This window comes from Centroberyx affinis, unplaced genomic scaffold (genome assembly GCF_046629955.1).
Source record: "Centroberyx affinis isolate AG114_WGS23_722 - 3 ecotype Tasmania unplaced genomic scaffold, CSIRO-AGI_Caff_v1 ptg003618l_1, whole genome shotgun sequence".
In the NCBI taxonomy this organism is placed as follows: domain Eukaryota; kingdom Metazoa; phylum Chordata; class Actinopteri; order Beryciformes; family Berycidae; genus Centroberyx; species Centroberyx affinis.
Genome location: NW_027281532.1, coordinates 98,093 through 121,777, shown reverse-complemented (window position 1 = coordinate 121,777; position 23,685 = coordinate 98,093). Strand labels below are relative to the sequence as shown.

The following is a 23,685-nucleotide window of genomic DNA, read 5'->3' as shown; positions in this document are numbered from 1 at the left end:
GTAAGCCCAAGGTCAAGCCATGAGTTCTGCTGTTTTTTTTTCTGTGTTCATCTTCTAGAGGTCAACCAGCAATTCCAGCAATTACTCCCTAACCCCTTTTGGCTCTTTTACTCTGGCTGGGAGTTGGAGTGTCCCTCATCTATCTCTCCATCATCTGTGTTCTCCATGGTTTCTGAGCCTCTTCCAGCTACGTTTATCTACCTTGCAGCTTGAGACTGACATGTGAGGGACACATGAAAAATTCATAGTGAGGAGGGACACCGACACAGACAGGACAGAGAGAGAGAGAGGGAGAAGAGCATGAGAGCAGTGTCAGAACGAGTGACAGAGAGAGACAGAGAGAGAAGGTTAACGTGTCAGCCGAAGGAGTTCGGAATGAGAAAATCGGGGATGGAGAAAATGTGGGAGAGACATGGAAGCAGGTGAGTGCATGGTGGAAGTGAATGCCATGGCAACGGTGTAAATTGTTAATGGCTGGCCGGCATTCTTCTTTTAAAAGGTTAATTACGTCTAATCTGTGTACAAGGAGCTGCGTCAGAGAAAGTGACATTAATAAGGCATGACAAGGCTGAGGAGCAGGTAGGGCAACAGTCTGGGGATCGAAGAGACAGGCAGACACTGCCATCCACTCTGCCTACAGCAGCCAACTAATAGGTCTAGATAAAAAGACTTATCAGTCATCAGAGGAGGAGGAGAAGAGATGGAGAGAGGGAAAGAGATGAAAGAAATGGGGTGAACAGGCTTTAAAAAAATGGTTTATTTATCGCTTATACAATTGCTGCTTTTGCTTAATTGTATGAAAATACCATTACTAATTTGGAGCATATCAGCGTTATGATCTCAGAGAGATTTATGTGTAACATAGGCATTTTTGTCTTTGAAATGTCTAACTCAATTCCCTGCACCTATTCTGAAAAGACAGCCATCTGATAATGCTGCGTCCCTTTGGGGTAAAACACTGCGAGTAAGTGAAATCCAAGAAAAGAATGCTGAAAATAATCTCTAAGAAAATCAAAGCAACAGAAGGGGAACAAAAGAAGTCTGCGCTCAAGCCCTGCGTCGACACATGGATGAAACTGTGTGAATTTTATATGCGTTGGTATTCCTTTCATTGCATATGCTGCAACCCCATACGCAAAGACCACATCCACAATTTATTACATACGTACATAACCAGTAAGCACAGCAAGACCTGGATCTGTCAGTGTCACTGAGTCAAGTCTTATATCAAAGACAACAAGATCTGAGTCATCTGTTCCGTGGTGAGGCTTTGTTTTGACTTTAGACAGTGAGTGGAAGTGATGGGTGGGACACAAAAGCAGCGTGACTGCTCTCTGCAGAGACAGTAATCCTTGTGATGGCATTATCATCCACACATCAGCCTGCTATACAGTAGGCAGGCAGGAGTGTAGGACGTGCCGCTCGCTGTGACAGCTGGGGTCTTTACGCTCGGGAGGGAGGAACAGCTCATTACTGGAGATGTTTCTCAATGTTTTGATGGGTAAATAGAAAAACGGCTATCAAAAGCCGACGCTGACAGCCGCCGCATTGCCTCCCACTTAATCTGGATACGCATGAATGAGAAAAGGATAATATCATCAGCATACTGTCATATCCTCTTTATAAAGGAAGTGAAAATATCAACTGCCCCTTTTTCAATCAGTGATTTGTATATCAATGGGCAGTCCTGGCGAGCTGTCGATGGCGCCGCTTTGAAGTGGCAGTTGGCGATAAGGATTATAATTAGCCCCTCGCTGAGCAGGTGAATAAAGCCGCAGGTAAGGAGAGGCTGATAACGTCTCGTGCCTCTCCCTCCCACTCCTTCGCCGCCCACTTCAAAGATTGAGATGAGAAATCAGCGGGCGTAAAAGTCAACGGCCTCCAACAAAACTTGCGGCGGACGGTTGCAATCTGACTGCGGCGCGGTGATTGCGTTTTATCGTCCCGAGTGCTTCAGTCTCGATGCGTCGCTGTGTCATCAGCCGGCAACTCACCCCTGTACCCCCGCGCAGATGCTCCGGCAAATTCATTGCTCATCAATCCATCACATGGCTTTTTATTTGCCTTTTTATTTGGAGAGGGATTCAGGAGAGTGGAAGGTATTGCGCTTTTATTCCCTCTACCCCAGAGTGACTCACTGCGAGAGGGAAGGGCTGCGTCCTATTCTGCTCGGACATTAGGATGAGAGAATAGGTCTATTACCACTGGGGGAATGACTTGTCTTTTGTCAACATATTTCTGGAGACTCTTTGAAAGCAACACAGAGAGTGTTATCAATGTGTTTCAACCGTACTATAACAGGAAAGATGAATATGTTGGAGCATTTCAAAAGCAAATCAAGGTCATGTAATTATAAAGGCATTTGGCTCTATTTCATCTGTTATTTTAATGTATTTGTTTTAGTTATTTATTTAGTTAATTGTTTGCTCATTTGTTTTGTTTTTTTACCAAACAGCTACCACAACAAGTAAACATTCAAGTTAATTATTTTTTCTTGTACAGACATCGATAACATGATTCTTTTTATGAAGAATGATTCAAAACACTGCCAGTTTACAACTAACACTTTGCTATTGATGCCAGTGGTAATTTAACCTTAAGCACATAAAGCCTGAGAGAAATACAAGAGAATAATGAAGTCGGTGGACAAAGAGGAAAAGAACTTCAATTGGTTGAGATTGGAATTAAATCATTTGAACACTGCCAAAGTCACACCAGGATTAAAACAATTTGGTGTGTGTGTGTGTGTGTGTGTGTGTGTGTGTGTGTGCGTGTGTGTGTGCGTGCATGCACGCGCATGTTTGTGTATGTGTGTGTTTTTTACTTGGCAACAGTGTGTAGGCCAGATCAGGCCTGACACTATGCACTTTGTTCTTGGCTGAATGACAGAGACCCCATTTGCTGGATGCAAATTAGGCGCATTGTCAGCGCTCCTAATTCAACACAGCTCTTCTTCCTTTAAAAAGTGTGGCTTTTCACAAAAGTGTGTTAACTGTTAATAGATGGGTAGTTCTCCACAGATGAAGCCTGACCCCATTGCTGAGGAGAAGAATGAGTAATGTCTTTTCGAGTAAGTTCCACTCAGTGAATGTACATGCACTTTACCTCCTACACTGTAAAGGGAACTCATGCAATTGTAACTCACACTGAGTTACAATTGCATGAGCCAATTGCCAGCAAATGTAAATGGCCAACACTTACAGATTCATACAATGATTTTTTTTTTTTTTTTTTTGGCAGAGTGAGAAAAAAAACACAATCACAATTTCAGCAAATTAAAGAAAATAAACATAGGCTCTAATCTCTTCTGTTGAGTAATCAAATAACTGACTAAAAGTAGGAATAATGTGTAATGTGTCTTATTCACAAGTGTACTTAGCCCTGCTGTGCTTAATAACTAAAAAGTTAAACACAGCAGGTTTTTGTAGATCTCAAGTGATTTGTTGCAAAAATAAATCTTAGAGACAGCACATAAGTACAACATTCTTAGAAATAAGCCACAGCAATTTGCAAGGCAAATTTCTCCTCCAGAGAAGTAGCCCGATGCAGGGATACTCAATGCATTTTTGTTCAAAGTGAAAAATGAAACACCTAAGACTAAGGAGATTTAGGGCTTGAGTCTCGGCCACTGTGTAGGATCAGGCCAAACATTGTGCCCGGCGCAACATTTACGAGTCTCCAGAGACAACTTCCTCACTTGCCCAAACAACTTCAGGAAGAAGGATTTCACTAATGGCTCCTCTGACACCTTCACAAAGTGAGTACAGCACCCTCAAAATTTAGATAGACTGGCCTGTACCGAGCATAATGTAATGATTTCTTTTCAACCTACATTTTTCTTTCTTTCTGTTCTTTTTTTCTGCACATGGTCAGTTTACATAATAGCATCTCATTAACCTAGGTTTCAATGATGCATTGGCTGATTTGAATTTGCTCGATTTTCCCCCTGAATTCCATTACCATGTGATGTTCGCAGTGCGCTTCTTAATCAAACCCATAATGTTATGACTGGAGTCACTTACCCAGCCAAAGCAGAACATTCCTCATCACCAAGACCTAATGACGGTGACTCTAGCCCTCTCCACTATTATAGCCACAATCCCCGGGGAACAAGCCCCTGACAGGTATCACAATGAATGGAGCTGATGTTTTTTTCACTTCTCTCCTCCTGCAGTGGTGAGACACCCCCGCATTAACAGAACACCACAGTGAGTTTCTTGTTGATGAGGCAGGTGTGACATATTGTTTATGTCTTACATGTAAGAGGCAAAGTGATACTATTGGATAATTGACCCACTCACCCTCTACCATGTGTTGGTGTGTCTGCAGTGATTCTCTCATGATGGATAACTTCCTCTTTACAAAACATGTTTCTTGTGGTTTTAATAAAACGGTTGATGTAGAGCTGAATACATTTTGTAGATAATTTGTTGTACCTAAGACTCAGTGATTAGCAAGGGAAAGATGAAAAAACTCAAACCACATGCAGGCCATTTTCATTGATCTACAGTTTGTATGTGGAAGTATTTTTTCTCCATTGCAGAAACACTAAATGCAGCAATTCAAAAGGCAGCATCTGCATTGAACCATTTAAAGCTACACTTTGTATGTTGGCAGCTCCAGTGAGAGGTAATTGAAAAATTTAACCTTCAATACCCAGAAATCATGTGATGTGACACAAAGGGATGAGAGGCAAAAGATCTAATGTTGATGAGTCCAGCTTTCTCTGGAGGGAGAAAGCTGATGGTGATGGGACACTCTTCTTTATTCCAGCCCCACTTTGCGATTTAGGCTAATAAGACGGGTGTTTTACAGTACATGAAATTTGTGCCTAGTGTAGCTTTAAGAGTAAAACTGAAAATCATCCTTCTATATTATTTAGACCTTTTACATTTAGCATGTGTTGAGCATTATACTCTGCCCTCCTCATCTTGTTCTGACTGAATGTCTTTGTTCACCATCAATGTGTGCGCTCATCCTCATGAACACAACTTAAAAATGATCCTGATTGACTGTTTAATACTCTGTAATTGATTCGATTGTTTATCACTCGGCATGAATCTATTCTAATGTAGGCCTCCTCGGCAAATAATAACATTTTCATAAGCTCCCGTTGTTTCCCCCCCCTGTTGCTTAGACAGATGTTGTGCATTGCAGAAATCAATTTTCATTTCAATATAATGCAAAGTGTCAAAATATCAAATGCATGCAGATGCGGTGATGGTGATTCGATGCAGAGAGGATAATTGCATTCTGGTGAATGTGTTCATATTGTTCTGTACCAATATGTGAACGCGTACAGTAAATATGTAAAAATAATCAATCAAGCTGCACATTCTTATGCCTCGTGATGAATGCATGTTTTAGATGTCACAGACCATTTCACAGCCAGACTGGTGGTTAACGTTATTGTGGTTAGATTAGAACTGCAGCATCGTGGTGTTGAGTGATAGGATTCCTTAGTATGCACGCATAAGAGTAAGGCTCACGATGCATCAGCCAAGCAGTTTCTCTCTGTTATTTCTCACTTTAGGGAGGGAGAGAGGGCGACATGACTAAAACCCGGCCTCGCTCCCCAATGAAGCCGCTTGTCAACCATCTTCTGGGGCCTTGTCAGCAGCCAAAAGGTTTTAATGGAACTGTGTTTTGGGATTTGCACATGTCGTCGGTCTTGTTCGAGAGACAGAGAGTGGCAAGGGGGGGAAAGGGGGGAGAGACCTCTTTGAGTGTCAAGCCGCTGAAAGGAGACATGGCGTCCGCCGAGAGAGTAGCTGATTCGGTCCTCTTATCCTTTCGCAGGCGACGCACGCGGATGCAAACTCACATCGTCAGCTCCTCTCCCTAAGGTGCTCTCTCTCCGAGCGACACGGCTAGAGATAGGCCTGGGTGTTAGGTGATTGAACTGCAGAGTGTGTATTCTGCCTTACACATCTTCATTTAGCGGAGGGGAACAACTGCTGCGATTGGGATGCGATTACATTTTTCATGCTCGCTTCCATGCTCCCAATACCTGTGTGGCATGGTTTTGCTAAAAAGCTGTTCATAGGCCGCAGATGTGGCATTCAGATCTGAGGTTACGGTATTCATCAGCATAATGCTTTCATTGAAACATCGATGAATGGAAATAATAATGTCTAGCACTTTCATTAAACATTAAGGTCACATTCATTTAAATGATACATGATTAAATAGTGATAATTTCAAAATGAAAATCCATCTAGCCAGTCTTCCATTTGTGTGGATTGGCTTAACAGCAAAAATTCTCCCAAAACCCCCAATTGAAAAACAGCTGTTTATCACATTTGGCACATTTGGATGTGAATTATCCTTCAAAAACCTGCTTCTCTTTTGGGTATTGGAGTAATTTCTATGATTTAAGCTGGCTTTTATGATTTAAGCTGACCACAAGAGTATAGAAGAGTCAGTGAGAAACTGGTTTTGGAGTCAACTAACATTTTAAAATGAAAACTGCAGTTGTCCTGAGGACTTTTATTGTAACATTTCCTATGCAATCATATTTATTAATGCATTAAGGCAGCATAAATATTTAAATATTCTTTTATAAATGCTGACTGTTCATGCATGAATGCTTAGTGGATGTTGTCATGAAGATCTAATGAATGTACATTGCAAACCCCCTCAAGAAATAAACTATTACCTGTCCATAGTTGATCAAAGTACTGTCAAGGTATCAGCGTGATGCTCTGTCAGTGCCTCGTGAAATCTTAATAAGAGGATTTAGCAACACATGGAAACAAAAGAGGCAGATCTATTTCCCGTTGGGTTTCAGGCTATCACATCTCTCTCTTTCTCCTTCTTCTTTCTCTTCTCGTCTGTTTCTGTTTCTCACATACTGTTCTCCCCATGGCTATTGAGTTACAACCATCTGACCCCGGGATTGTTGCCGGTTCTTGAAACTCATGACAGCAAGCTGAGTAGTCCATTTCCCCGCGTGACCCCGCAGCAGTTAGCACAAGGCGCTAGAGCATGCTGGCCCCGGTGGACGCTAATTGCAAAGCAATTACGTCCCAGGAGTGTCCTGTGTTGGCCATCTGATGTCTGCCCACAATGACTGTCACTGCAGAGAATGCCTGTGGGTCACACTGTAAACAGCCAGCAAATTAACGCAATTAACTCTGCATGATTAGCATTGAATTATGTTGAAAACTCAGGGGAATGGCCTACACTGGTCTGTCATGACTCCTATAGTGGCGTTTGTACTTTTTTTCCTGGATTACTTAGTATTTTTGCAATAGATGGAAAGTATGTTTTGACTGATACAGGTTTTTGAAGACTGATAGGCCTACTGATATTTTTGGATTGAAGCTGAAGATATTTTGTGCTGCTATTCAATATTTTTAAATTTGACGATTGCCATGCCAAAAATGACAAGGATTCAGTGTTTCCCCCTGTAATTTTATTCTTGGCAAGGTGAACAAGCTTTTTTTTATTGTAGCTAAGGCCAATAGCAAATTTATGTAAAAAATCTTTGCGCATATGTTTTGGATGTATATTGTTTTAGTGGGACCCCAGGAAGAATAGCTGACACCCTTGGGGATCCTTATCAATAAACAAATGAACAAAAAAAACAATATCCTCAAGCTTCCACATTTAAGAAAATAGCTGTAGAGAAGTTGGTATATTAGGGATATAAAAGTATGTCAGTGTTTTTTAATCATTTTTTTCCCGTGAACAAAGTGTCAAAGCTAAATCATTTTCGCTGCGAATCAGAAGGAGCGCACATACTTGCTACTGCGGCACCGAGCCTCCTTCAAAATCAAAGACGCTTCCCCAACTTAATGTCATAATCCCTTCCACTTCATCAGAGCCACAGTACCACCACCATGACGGCTCAACTCGCTCACCCCGTAGAGAGAACACCCAACCATCGAGCCTCATCAAGTCTATTTATCGGAGTGATCTCTTTAAAGTCAGCTCTCCCCGTCCCGTCGCCCTACTTAAAGCCATGTCGCGTTAGCGCCCATAGATCGTCTCCCTCATTCACATCGCCACATCGCTGTGCTTGTGCTCTCATTATAGTGTGCGGGGCATCAACTCTGTCTTCGCCGGGATTAATGTAACCGGATACTTTGTCGACATGCATGAACATCTCCAATGGAGAAACTTCAGACGCATCGCCACCGTTACATAATCCTCATTTACTGAGCAGCAGCACTTTTCCGCTATCGCCGTTGTAGGGAAAACGGGGTTAAAAAGAATTAGCTTTTTTTTTTTTTCTTTCCTGCAAGAGTCAATTTCTGATGTAAATGTCAAAACAGTGCCTTAAAACTTTACCCCTGCATAATTTGTGCTCATTCAAGGATGGCTGACTGTCATTTTGGCAATTTAACCAATGTTTCTCAATGCTGCGGTGTTAGATTGTGTTTTTTAATTCATTTGTCACCCATGTGACACGCTCTGTTCTCCCTTAACAATACCCTTTCCCCTTTCCTTTCGTATTAGTCCCAGACATTCCTCAATGTATTCCCACAATCCTGTTTTAACCAATCTGCCTAATTACTCTCCCGGAGGATTCTAGGCCTTGGATGAACCATGGTTTTCTCCGCTTGTTAAAAATGCTATTGCACATGGGAAAAACCACACTACTTTGTAAGTCAGAAAAGAGAACATCAATGATCCTGAAAAATCCCATATTGAAAACGAAACACTGTATCACATAGATATAATATATTTCATATCGCCATACTGGCAGCTCCATCAGCTGAAACCATCTCTGCATTAGTTATGGTGTTCAAAATATCAATTCACATTGAGATGTATTCAGAACATGCTTATAAATATTATTCTATTTCATTACTATTGTGAAACATACGGCACATCAGGAAAGTACACAGTTCACTGTGTTATTTACACATTAATGCTCTTTACTCTCTTGCTAGCCTCACAGAGTGATGCAAAATATTGTATAATTGTATTCTCATTCATTCCTCTAATTAAACATAGCTGGATGAAGCATTTTATACAGTACATATACATACACAGGTCATTCTATCTCAAGGCTATGGATCCTAAAAAGGTCACTGAATACCAAGGTCAAACATAGCTATATACAAGGGGAGAGCGCTATATGAGGGGGCTGGGATGATCTTATGTTCAGCGGGTGTTTATGACTCCAGGCCATTACTCACAAACTGCATATAGGCCATGGTGTACTGTATTAAACATAAAACACCACAGAATGCTTTCATCACCAAATGAAGATATCAAGGTAATTTCCTAAATAGCAATGGCATAATCATAAGCCAACTTTGAACAAACCCTAGAACAAATCACATTTTCCTCTATTTCTATACATATTTAATTAGAGATGTTTAATATAGACATTGTTAAAATTTGATTTTGTTTGAGTGGTTAAATCTGAAGTTACTGCATTTTCAGAAATCCATTCTTTTTTTTTTTCAGTCAGTTTTGGATTCACTCCAGTCGATTCAGCACAACTGGACTTGGTCTTTATTGGCTCACCTCACTAAAGAATTACTGAAATCCTTCCAATCAGGCCAGTTTGTAGCATTTGAACTGACACAGCCACTGGAAAGCCTCCACTCAGCAGGTTTGCCTCATTTGAATTAGAGGGGCTGGTATTGTCAGCCAATCAGGATCTGGTATTATGGCTGCTGTGCCTAGGGAGATTGATCCCGCATTCACATGCTATCAGATATGCCATAAAAATGAATTTCCTACTTTGAATTTTTACATGAACACCATTAAAAGTTGGATGATGAAATGGGAAAGTCAGTTTCCAAGTTATGACACAGTGATAACCTTTAACCTTAACTTTTGTGTCAGTCACTGGTAAGAAAACATATGCACCTTTATTATTACAATTACAATTTCCCATTTGGCAGACGCTTTTATCCAAAGCGACGTACATATGAGATTTTAATACAACACAAGCAGCAATGATCTAGTTAGGAGAGCACAACGAGAGTAAGTGCCATAAAGCTAAGTTCTGGTCCAACAGGACATAGGTGCTACGAGGCACTGCATAGAGGCAATGCATAGAGTGCATAGAGGCAGATAAAGAGTCCATTAGGTGAGAAGGTGTTCGCTAAAGAGCTGGGTCTTTAGCCTTTTTTTAAAGATTAAGAGGGACTCTGCGGATCGAATGGAGTTTGGTAACTCGTTCCACCACCGAGGAACCACAGAAGAGAAGAGTCTGGCTAGAGACTTAGGGCCTTGTTGTGGTGGCAGCACCAGGCGCCATTCCTTGGCAGAGCGTAGTGGGCGGGAGGGAGCGTAGACCTGAATGAGGGAGTTCAGGTAGGTCGGAGCCGTTTTGGTTGCTGCTTTGTAGGCGAGCATCAAGGAATTAAACTTGATGCGGGCAGCAACTGGGAGCCAGTGGAGGGAGATGAACAGTGGAGTGACATGTGTTAGTTGAAGACCAGACGCGCTGCCGCGTTCTGGATCATCTGACAAGTTAAGCTGAAGGTGGCATTCCTTCATCCAAGCCGAGATATCGGCAAGCCATGCCGATATCCGTGCCGAGACTGTGGGGTCGTCTGGCAGGAACGATAGGAGGAGCTGGGTATCGTCAGCATATGAATGGTATGAGAAGCCATGTGAGCGGATGACTGCACCAAGTGAGGTGGTGTATATTGAAACGAGAAGGGGTCCAAGCACTGACCCTTGAGGTACCCCTGTGGACAAGCAGTGGGATTGAGACACTTCCCCTCTCCAAGACACTCTAAAGGATCTCCCTGAGAGGTAGGACTCAAACCAGCGGAGAGCAGATCCTGAGAAGCCAAGCTCAGCGAGTGTGGAGAGGAGGATTTGGTGGTTAACCGTTTCAAAGGCAGCCGATAGGTCAAGCAACATTAGAAGACCGGCAGCTCTAGCTGATCGTTGTGTTTCCACTACAGACAAGAGCGCAGTCTCAGTAGAGTGTCCGCATTTGAAGCCAGACTGGTTAGGATCATACAGGCTGTTCTCAGAAAGGAATTCAGAGACTTGATTAAAGACTGTGTGATCAAGTGTCTTGGAAAGGAAGGTGAGGAGTGAAACCGGTCTGTAATTTTCAACCTGAGATCGGTTGAGTGTAGATTATTATGGTTGTAGTTGGCCAGACTAACCATCATAACTAACATCTGTGTAAATGAAGTTTGTAGGATGGCCATGTTTGTTTATGATTTGTCTGATGGAATTGATTTTAACATAATAGCATGTAAATGCAATGCTGTTTAGCAGCTGACTTGTCCCAGATGCTGGACCTTCCCATAAGCACAATCAATTAGTCTTCAAATTCATTCAATAAATACACTTTTAACTAATTATAATTATTTGCAAAACATCATGAAGAATATTCTTATCCTGAATGGTGGTTTATTGAAAAAAAAAATCCATGAAAACTGAATAATAAACATACTGCATGAGCGTCCACCGATTCCTCATTCTTCACTAAAATGTCATAGGTGTGAGGAAATGGGCGAATTCTCAGATACGTCCAACCGGCTCATTTATTAAACGTTGCTGCCTAAATAATGCGGCGCCTCCTCGCTGCGCCTGGATCTGCAGGCGAAATACATTCAGAGAGGGGTCATGCTCCTCTGCACCTGCTCCGGCTAATCACCCGCCCTGAGACTGAGGGGTGAGAGGGCCGAGGGCAGAGAGCGCGCACAGGTGTGCCGAGCCGAACCCCCGCTTCACCCACTTACACCCCCCCCCCCCCCCCCCCCGCGCTCCCCCGCTCTTTCTCACACATCACACCCACCGCCACCACCCCCCCTCCCCCCGCTGATTTTCCTCCTCGCAGCCGCTCTCTGCAGATGACTGGCCTTGCTGCAGCTGCCCTCGAGTGCCAAAGCCATCATCAGAAATTCAGATGACTCTTCCCACCATCACGCGCCGCGCAGAGGTGCTCGGGTTGCTGTGACTCTCGCCGTCTGCGCGCTGACATTGCACTCGCTTTCTATTCTCCTCGCTTCACTGTAACTGTGGAAGCATGTTGCGATTGTTTTGTTTTTGTCGCTATTGTTTCCCGTTCTCTACTATCCTCTCGACTCATTCTCATTTTCACACACATCCACAAAGCCACATACTGATCTGAACTGAGCCTCTCCCCTCTACGTTGCAGCTTCTAGCGAATAGCCAAACTCTAACACAGTGTACCATGCAATTCTAATAGGCTTTAAGGTTAACCGGGTCCATCAAATTTAGCAAAGCTGCAAGATAAACCAGGTTGAAAATATTGGAAAAGCTGTCATGGAAACATTAAATCCCTTCCTCCCCATGCATTTACTACCTTTCCTCAATGCTAAAAAACAGACATGAATTATGTAGATAAGCAGCGGGGAGATAACAAAAGAAAAATCTATCAAGTGTGTGCATGTGTGTGTCTGTCTTCTGAAGATTGACCAAGTACCCCATGTGTGCACGAGGCTCTCGGTCTTTTCAATGATTCCACTTGACAAAAGACTCTCCACCATGCTATTATTCTTGGTAGAACAATGGCAGACAAAGAACTCAAATGAACAGTACAGACCAAATCCTACCTGTGTCTGTCAATTAAGTCAGCGCCCTTTAAAGGCCCCAGCTGGGATGAATGATAGGATTTGTTCAGTTTTGTGTGTGCTTTTTGTTGGTCAATTTAAATAAGATATGTTTATCCTCAATATATGAGAACTCACTTTTTCAATGTGTATCTCGCTGCATAATTCCTGAGACGTAGATGGGCGGAAGGCAAGAAATTCAATGCATCTCCAATCAACAATGTAGTGGGATGTAAATACCTAATGATTATAGAAGGAGAGAAAAGTGTTTAATGAGGAGGAAATGCCCAAGCTCCTTCTTCTTGTGCAGCCTCAGCAATCGTCCAGGGAGATGTCTTGAACATTTCCAAAGATTCTAATTATTGATATTTGTTGAATATTGACCGCAGATTGACGTTTCCATGGTGGTATAACTAATGGCTACCAGCATGTTTTGTAGATTTATATTGATCCCTGTAGGTGAATGAAAAACTTTACAACAAACCAATCGTTTGTTCAAATTAAAGACGCTTTGATCTTTGCATTTTGTAGACTTACGATGAGAATTGGCTGCTGGCAGAGCTGGTGCAGCCTGACAACACTATTGAACATCAAATGGGCATTATGAGGACAGTAAGCTGTGCAATCCTTTTGAAAGCCTCCACTAATTCTGACAAGCGGACAGCACAAGCCAAAAAAACTTTGAAATGAAACGTATCTCATTATGATTTTTTCCTCCGCTGAAGAAAGAAGAAAACCGTAAACAGCCCAGTCTCAAATTTGTTTGCTTTCACCACGTGTCCACTGGATGAGAACACATTGATCATGAAAGGCAGATAGGGCTCTACTGTACACAAGCCTTTTTTTTCCCCACCTGCTCTCGCATTTACTTGTGCGCTTTGCTGCGGGGAAGTTCACGGATCATAAAAAGTGTAGCATGTTAATGCGCCCTATAGCAGGCGTGGAGCGCGCTCTGAGAGGCTGCCTTGGAGGCATTCATGGGTGGTTGGAGCAGGCCCTGAGAGCAGGAACGTGACTTCACTACAGCAACACCATCATGCGCTGGAGATGTGCTGGAAGATGCGGTAGCTGGCAGCTGATGGAAAATATCTCTTCAACACAGATAGAGTGGCTTTTAAATTATTAAGAGGGAAACAGTCACTAGGCACCGGGCTATTTTGTGAATGAAGTTCAAGAAAAGGGAAAAACCCACCCTTTTCCACCTTTCACATAAAAAACGTATGTGTGTGGTGGATCACCGAAATACTCTTGAAGGCTTTGAAAGCTAGCATCCTGCATGGATAGACAGGTTAAATGTGGAAAAAAAGAAGGAAAAGATACACAGCTCTGTTCAGATGGAGAAGGAAAACAATTGAAAAAGAGCGATGGGGAAAAATACATGGCATATCTGTCCCCTACGCAATTACATGTTTTTTTAAATGTGTTCCAGCATTTAAAAAATTACACTGATTGGCCAAATGGGGGTGCTGTAATCAAAGGTAAATAAAAAAAATGTACTCAAACGCGATCTCTGAGATACCACTGGTCTGATTTTGATTAAATTTGGAGGGATGATGTATTTTGGCACTGTGTCCTGGCTTTTACAAAATCACACTAATTGGCCTGATGGGGAAAACATAGAATTTCTATTTTTCCCACGGTGCTGCCAAGGGCATCACGAGGCAAATTCAGGTCAGGCAGTCAGTCAGTCAGTCTTACAGTCAGTCAGTCAGTCAGTCAATCAGGCAGACAGTCAGTCAGTCAGTCAGTCAGGCAGTCAGGTAATACTTAGTGAGATGATGCGCTTCGTCAGATGGCCTCTAGAGGGCGTTTTTGACTGTGAGATGCAGTGTTTAAGGCACACAAATCAAACGTTGCTCAGTGTATAGAAATGGATCGAAATGGATCTCTAATGCACCTGATGTCACATCACATGTCTGTAATTTGGAGATGTACAGACAGCAGACCAGCAGCATTAAACTCAATCCACAGAGTCTCCTGGTGTGGAAACAAAAGTGAAACTTAACATTCCACAGTCAGTAACAGGGATTTGCATACAGTAACTCGTATTCACCGCCATATAGACCTTAACGGGAGGTGACTTTAACGTTACCTTGAGGTATTTAAGCAACGTTAGTGGAATTAGGTAATTAATTTAACCGTGTCGCAGTGCTTCAGTGCATAGAATTGAACACGCGCCGTGGGTCTGTACAGGATCTGTGCTTGTTTAACTCCTACACTGTAACTCCTACTGACAAAAAACCTGCCACACATCCAGTTATTACTACAAATTAAACTCGGGGGGATGATGCATGTGGGACATGTGACAACATAGCTGAGTCTTTTCTTGCTGTTTCAAAAATAATCCATTTAAATAGATTGATTTGTTGGTACATATAATATCAACCCTAACCTTCAAAAGCTGATCGGCAGTATTGGATGAGGGAAAGCTTATTGAATGCTATAAGCAGGATTTCTACCAATCAATGATAAACATCCCCCTTGTTTTGATTTGACTCCCTATCAACAGTATAAGTTTAACATTTATCTGTGTGCTTCTTCTCTATAACAAATATCGGCTTTTTGAATGTCATGGTAAAATGCCACTCGGTCAATGGAAGTGCATACTACACCCATACTGCTCCATGGATAACTATTAAGTCATCGTATGTGGCCTGAATGTGGGATAGGTAAATGCTTTCATTTGATTTCTTTAAATGATTTTCTGATTTGGTGGAAAAAAAACAGACCGAGAGAAAATGACAGACTTTTCCGATAGCTGACCGCAAATCCGCAACAGCAGCACCGCTACAATATCCTCAAATGACTCAGAGGGGCCGCAGATTATCATAATGGGCGTCGGGAAACAAATTGAGTCATGATGGGAATTGTCAGCGTAATATTACACGATGTGGGAGGGAATCCTGAACTCGGAGGTGGGGAGGTGAGGGGGTTGACATTTGAAAATTGTCTTGAAGGGAGGAGCCATCGCCTCTCGCAGCGGGGAGCCTCGGCTGCTGTGATGATCCCTATTCATATTTACCTGCCTACCTACACACACACACACACACACACACACACACACACACACACACACACACACACGCCTACATACAGACACACACAGGCACACACACACTTTACCACACTGGCCTTCTATTCCATTCTATTGTATTCTATCTACATACATACATTCTATGGCATATACAGTTTTCCTCACACACTGACTATCCTGCCTGGTTCCACTTTGTTGGCTTTGAGAGGAACAGGAAGATAAGTGGAGATGCGCTGCACTTTATTTCCATGGCAGGATCCCCTTTTTCCACTTGATTGGCCTTTCATCACCCAGCGTGCAGCCCAGACAACCAGGCAACAGGAAGCGGAAGCGAGAAGGACGGGAATGCGTCGGAAAAGAGATGAAGCACAGGCAAGGAATGAGGGGAGGAATGAGCCTCGACTGTCAGTGTGCTTTGATGAAACATCTTACAAGATAGAGGAAAAAATAACTAAAACCTCACTGTGTCCCACATCCACCCACATAGATACACACACACACACACTTGCAACACAGACAAACACATTCATGCACACAGCAATGACAATAAAACCGAGTGTATCAAAAATCTACAGTGCCAGCACACAGCCCACACAAGCAGGAAGAGAGGAAAGTAGAAGAGAAGAGAAGAGAAGAGGAAGCTGGCATTATTTCGGAGGGTGTGAGAGAAAAAGTCTTGGAGAAACTCATTACCAATTGCCTGTCATCCCTTTCTTTTCATCTGCTCCCCGGAATGAGCCAAATCAGAGAGCCATGTGAAATATTTTCTCTCCTTCTTTTTCCTCTCTTCTCTCTCTCTCTCTCTCTCTCTCTCTCTCCCTGTCTCTCCATTTATTCTACCTTGTCAGTTTGTGGCGGTGGCGTAAAAAAATGAGGTTGCCGTAAATATAAATGTCATCTGAATCACGGAGGCAAAATTCCAAAGGTTGTCTGCATCCTTTGATTCATAATGAGGTTGATTTAAGCAAAACAGACACAATATCCAGCGATATCACTTACTTCTCGCCTCAAATAACTTAGCAATGTTAATTCCTTTAGTTTAGGTGATCTACTCCGATACTTTCATATGGCAGGGAAATGCCAATATTACAAGCTGTGCTCCTCCTACATGCCTCCGTGTGTCCAACTTTCCGTGTGAGGAGTGAAATAAAGATGCAGAAAGTTGGATGGGGAGGGCTTATTATGGCTCCCACTGGAGGATGTTCAAAAGGTCTGCGCTCTGACACCCGATGAGCTGGGTGTGTTGCTTTCTGTTTTAATCTAGCCTAAAGATATATGTTTATCAAAGTGAATTTTCAGTGTCTGTTTTCAAGGCACTGCCGAGGCTTTCAGATCTCCCAGAATTCAAAGGCGCAGGCCAGAACACGAAATGATGAGCACATCGCCGGCACCGAGACGCGGCAACACAACACAACAGCAAAACACTGCGGCGATGTGTGAATGTGCGGTATGTCTGCGTATGCGCGAATCAATGTGCAATAAATAAAGAAAAGGTGAGGAGATGCAAAAAAAGGAAAAAAATATGTTTCCATGGCTGTGTTTAGAATGGAATTCTACTCACACTGTACACACTAGATGCAACATGTAAGTCTATGACATATGTAGTATGTTTAGCAGTATCCCATTCCCTTGTTATTTCAAGATACTGTTATTGCAGCGATTGTAGCAAAATTACATATCACAAACTTTGATTATAGCTCTGAAAAGCTAGATATCACAAGCTGACACTTGAGATACATTTTGTCTTTTGCTACTTAAGTCTTTCCTATAATTTATTTAAATGATCAGTTTCAGCTTCAGTCGAGATTTCCTTTGAAGAAACAAACAATATTTACTTTCAAAAAGTATTTGAGGCTATTATTTCATGTCTCGGCCTAGATAATTAGCCAAATCCTTTCACCAGTGGTTAAACAATACTACAGTATACATGCTATTTGTGGAGTTCCCAGGCGGTTCCCTGCTTTGTTGTGATTAATACTTCTTTCTTGATTTTGTACTGATCTCTAATTAGATTCATGTCTCTACTGAAATTGGAGGGTTCAAAGGAGACAAGACATGTGGAGTCATCAAGGGTCAAAACATTTCATGAAAGCATCAAATGTGCAGAATCATCTTGTGGTTCTATCCTTGACACACACAAGCCATTTCTGATCCAGAGAGAATGTACATTGATATAAAGGCCTATTTAGTCCCATTATTTGGGCTTTCTTAGATAATTTATAACTGGTAAATTTGGTTGTACCACTAGCTATTGGGCCATATTGTGACTACTACTCAACAATCAAAGAACTCATCATGCTCATCCTTTGGATTAGCTTGGTATTGTATCTAACTAGTTTGCCATTAAAGTGGCAATCTGCAAGATCCTGTCTTTTTTAGAGATCACCTGTCAAACAGTGTGTCCTGTGATGTCTTTTTCCTTGGATTTTCTGTTGATGGGGTTTGAGTTTCTGTAGGTGGTGCTCTTTTCTTTGTACATTTATTAACATTAAAATTTTGCAAATAATTAATTTAATATTTCAGAAATTACTAGGGCTGTCAATTGATTACAATATTTAATTGCGATTAATCGCATGATTGTTCATATTTAATCGCAAATGAATCGCACATTTTTTATCTGTTCAAAATTTACCATAAAGGGACATTTTTCAAGTTTTTAATACTCTTATCAACATGGGAGTGGACAAAATATGCTTGTATATTATATTATTATTATGTATATTTATTATTGGAAATCAATTAACAACACAAAACAAACCCTCACAGGTAAAAAATATGCTCAAATCATAACATGGCAAACTCAAGCCTGCTAAATTTGACATTACTTAGTAATATGACTAAGTAAATATCTCACACAATATAATGTGTCCAACCTTTGTTCATTAACACAAAACAGGTCAAGCATTTACCAATATGCTCAAATCACAACTCATGCCAAACTCAAGCCTAAGAAACGATGTATCTCAAAAAACAGACTCATTGTACAACAGGTACATTGGTCAGCTAAATTTTCCATTTCTTCAGTATAGATCAAAGATCACTCGCACTTCTAAAGCAAATCACAATGTAATTGTGTCCAACCTCACATGGGGAAAAATAAAGGCTCACAAAAACATCCCCTTGTGCTATTTGGGATCAAAACAGGATAATACAGAATAAAACAAACAATAAATAAAGTGAGCAGGAAACAGTGGAAAGGGGGTATAAGAAAGAAAATTACAGAAATAGGACTCTTGGATACTGCAGTTAGGCTATACTTCCATTTCTTTGGATACAGCAGTTAGGCTATACTTCTATTTCTTTGCACCGAGCTAGTTGCTTAAACAGACAAGCCTGTTTACATTGTCAGATAACAGCGCAGCTCGCTTCTTCTGCACAATATGCCCAGTGAAAATAACCTCTCACATGGTACTGATGTGGCAGGTGTTGCCAAGTACTTGCATGGCAGGCCAGCTTGCTGTGTGCCCCTTCATGTTTGGACCACCACTGGTGGGGACAGTCCTCCATGCCAATAGCGGGCTCTGCCCTGTAGTGCTCCACACATTTCTCAATGGATTCCTCCTCATCATCAGACTCTAGGGCAACCATATTGACCCCCACACCTCAGCCGTCTCAGGTTTGCACAGACACTTGAGGTCCTTAAACCTAGGATCAAGAGCTGTCGCAATCCTCCACCATGTGATGTTTGTTTTTTCCTTGCGTTTCTCCATGTCTGTTGTGAAGGTCTGCTTGAATTTGACCATGTAGGCTGAGTCATCCTCACAGATCTCCATCACTTGCGATATATGGCACAAAGCAAGCAGCACCACTGAACATGAAACAAACTTTTCTCCTCAGAGAAGTTCAGTTATGTACCTGCAATAATAGAGAAAAGCACTTCAGTTAGGAACTCACACAAGGGCTGAGTGGCATTGAACATCAGCAAGATGAACACGATTGAAAATCGATTATAGGATTATAGTTGAGGGGCTCCTCAACTATAATCCTGCCTTTAGACCTAGAAATCACAAACTACTAGGTGGCGGGTGGGTGTTTCATTTGGGGAAGCTAATTTTAAACACGTGATGATTGAGAGAAAACTATCCATATGCCTATAGAGTAGCCTAGTGTGGAGAGGGTGGTCAATTTTGCAGGTTATTAGTCTATTTACTAGCCTACTAACCACTAAGAATGGGCATATTTAGTTTTTCACACACACACACACACACACACACAAACACACACACTTCTGACAAAGACCCACTTTGATTAAGAAACACACGTTGGCTATCAATGAGAGTATCAATAAATTACCTGCAGGACTCCAGCACTGTCTCCGACCTCTGCAGTTTCTCCAGCTCAGCTGTTGTTGGCATGGCGACGTTGGTTGTATGTAGGGCCAGTGCAGCTCTCAGTGGTTGTTGGTTTCTCTGCACACGCTTTATCATCTCCAGGGTAGAGTTCCATCTCGTTGACACGTCCTGTGTGAGTGATTCTGTCTTCTGAGCATTTGCAATTTGCTATTGTTCGAGCTCCGCGGCGTTTGGTGGACTATGTTTGAAATGCCCCAGTACTTTTCTGCATTTTGCTAATGCGGTGTCAAACGAACTGTTCTGCAGAGACACTGTGATGGAGCGCTGGAGGCTGTGCGCTGCGCAAGGCAAATGCTCAAACGGGAGTTCTCTGGCCGCTGCTATCATGTTGCGAGCACTCGGTGCTGAGTGTGCTGACTTTATGTTCAATGCTACTTGCATAAAGTGTTCGGCGCACGCTTCAGCAAAATGCCTCTCCTCTGTCTTCATAACAGTCAATACATGCGACCAAAGTTCCCACTGCTTGTCAAAATAATGCGCTGTTACCCCGAGGTAACTGTGATTGCTGAGTGAAGTCCAATAGTCCCCAGTGAGCGCAACCGTCGTAGCCTGTCCCAACTCCTCCGCTACTTTTGCTTTCTGGTCTTCATACAAGTTGTGTATCTTCGATACGGTGGTGGCTCTCGAAGGTAATTCATAAGTGCAGTCGTTGGATGCGATCAAAATTATTTCACGCAGGCCCTCATCCTCCACAATATTAATTGGCCTGCAAGCTGTAGCCACCCATTTAGCTATTGCTGTTGAAAGCTTGCTGCTTGTAGGTTTGTCCATGGGTTTCCCTCGCACACTATCAAGCGTGGTCTGCCGCAAGCGAGATGTTTCGGGGCTAACGGGGCTGTCTGCATTAGCTGTGTGCTTGGCTAGCAAATGGTATTTAAGACTAGATGTACTCTGGTGGTAACTCAGTTCACATCAACAGTAACTGCAAATAACTTTTGTCTTGTCGACAGACCCATCTGGCAGGGCTTTGTAGCTGAACTGACATTCAAAATACCTTTTTCTTTATCCATTGCTTGCTAGTTGCCATCCGACTTACAGTACCTGCGTTAATGCGTCAAAAAAATTAAAACAAATTTGCGTTAATGCGTTATTATCGTGTTAACTTTGACAGCCCTAGAAATTACATTTCTATTTGATCTTTTTATTAAAGATGCAGGACTTTTGGCCCACAGCTGGAAGAAGGTTGTTGTGGCTGAGGCCTTCCACATTAGCAGTGCTTTGATAAAGAGGTTGTTTTTAGTTCCTCTAACGTTGCACAGGATCTGCTGGAGTGGAGTGGTGTGGGAACCTCTCACTATGTTGCTCCAGCCTCTTGACCCATGGCTCCACAGAAAACACTAGTAACAACACTAGTAATGAGCTGCCATAGCAACAGGGAACCACCTCTTCTTCATGAAGCCCTCAGGAGTAATATAGACAGAAAGTTATGAGGGAGGGTTGGTAAGAGAGAGAGAAAAAGTGACAAGTCAGAGAGAGAGAGTTTAATGAGGAAGTTTGAATTGCCACATTTGTTTGAGAGAGAGAATTTGAGGCTGAGAATGAAAGAGAATAAACCAAAATAATGTTGCACACATGAGGGAGGACAAGGAGAGAATGGAGGGACAAAAAAAGAGGGAGCTGGATAAAAAGGGCATGAGGAAGAAAGGACAGTGCTATTGAAGAGCACAGCAGAGGGGAGAAATGGCAGTTGTGCTTAGCAGCCTCTCCTCATGGGAAATGACAACGAAGCGAGATGCTACCTTATTATATCTCGCTTACCAAATCGATCTGAGCCAACAACAGCAAGTGCAACAGGCGAGAAATCTGTTCGCAGCACTCTGCAGAGCATAAAGGAATCACGCAACAAAATTGAAATCATCAATGACCGTCAGCGAGAGCGGATGGTGGTGTGGCTACTGGCAGCCCAGTGGTGATCAGAGTCTTATCCTCACATCTGCTAAACACCAATCTTGCACAAAAAAACCTGGAAGCACTCCCAGTCCCAGAGACGGAGCGAGTTCGGGAGTAGTAGCAAAACGAAACCACAACTAATCCATTATCTCCCAGCAACTGTCCAAACAGTCTGCTTTCTTGGGAACTCTCAAGAAAATAAAAATTCCTAAAAAGTTCCTGGATTATTCTTTACTCTGGAATGTCTGAAAGATTCCTCAGAGATCTTCAGTGCTCAGAAACACTTGGCACAGTCAGGAACCCCGGTGCGCAGAATTGCATTTCTGACAATGAAAACATCCACAAACAAAACCAACATCTATTATATGTTAATTTATTCATACTTGCCTTCCTAAACATATGGCATCAATTTCAGTGGCACTGGATCAAAAACATGTGACAGACATGTCTCCAGGCAAGCATTAGCACTATTTTCATATGGCTCACAGAGTCTTGGTGGGAAGACATACAGCTCTTCAGCAATGGATGGATTAAAGATACGTCTGCCTCAAAAACGCCCCAAGATGTGATGTTGAGGTTAATCTAGTCTGTTCCATGTACCAAACATGTATCAAACATAAAGTGCGCTCTCTCCCCTAAGCTTTACCAAGAAGCCATTGTGAGATGCTGCAGATGCCTGCGTACTGACTTTGATGTTTTATTCATTTTCTGGGTAGGCAGTAAATGTGTCTTTTATAGCTGTGGAACAAGGACCCTGTGGCTTGGGATGCAGTGACATGTGAAATGGAAAGGTAGAGCCAAGCAATGGCGGGGGACCTTTTACACAACCTGGTTGTTGTTTCTGTCAGCTCCTCCCTCGCCGCTTCCATTGCTCTGCTCTTTGTACCAGCACATGCTACTGTGGTTGACACCATGTCCGCACCATTAACACTACAAGCTCCAAAATAAAATATGAATCCGCTATTATGGTCAGAGATTATGGTCAGAGATTAGTTATGGTCAGAGATTATGAAAATACAAAATACATCAGTTTTGTTTGTCTTAGACCCCCTTTACACCTGGCATCAAAATGCATTCTGGGCAATCATATTGTAATAGGATAGTGCAAAAATACATCAGATGCATTTGGCCACATTAACAACAAAGTATAAATCCAATGCATCTCCAGTCCACATGTAGTAACTGTAAATGGAAGTAAACCAGGATCCAACCAGGAATTACATGCGAACCATGGGTAGTAGCTCGAATAGGTATCAATCAATCAATATTGCGAGAAAAGATGATGTGCGTGACAATCAGTGTTTTGGCAAGGGGAAGAGAAATGTAAATATAATCCAGACACATCAGATCTTGGCGCAATCTGGTACGAGACACATGTTAAAGCCAGGTGTGAAGGGGGCTGTAGAATCATTAGCATCCATATTGACTGTTCGGCTCCCAGAGACTGTGGAGTCAGCAGCCTCTATGGGAGAGGCGGGTGCTTCATCAAGAGACTTCCTCTCTGCCCACTCAGATGGCATTAAGCAGTAATTAGGACCACATTAACACATCTTAGTATTCATAGAGGAAAGGAGGGATGGTGAGAGAAAGACAGATAGAGAGAGAGAGAGAGAAAAATGGGAGGGAAAAGTATAGATTGAGAAAAACAAAACAAAGAAAAGCCACTCTCTTTTAGGGATGAAAGAGTCGGAGGGTATGAGACAGAAAGAGGGGAAGTGATAGATGGGGGGGGGGGGGGGGGGGGAGAGATAGCGCTGATAGCAGACTGCTGCTGATGAAAAGCGGTGTTTGGTGTGTGAGTGCGGACCCGTTAATGAAAGGGAAACAGTGGCATGCGTTCCCATCGTTAGCCCTCATTAGCCCCCTCTCTGGGGGGTCTGCTCTGAATGCGCCGAGGAGG

At 42.5% G+C, this 23,685-nt stretch overlaps 1 pseudogene; it reads right to left on the bottom strand.

Moving 5' to 3' along the window:
* Positions 1-18,854: 18,854 nt before the first annotated feature.
* Positions 18,855-23,685, bottom strand: part of LOC139661778 (E3 SUMO-protein ligase ZBED1-like) — a 38,092-nt pseudogene continuing 33,261 nt past the window's right edge.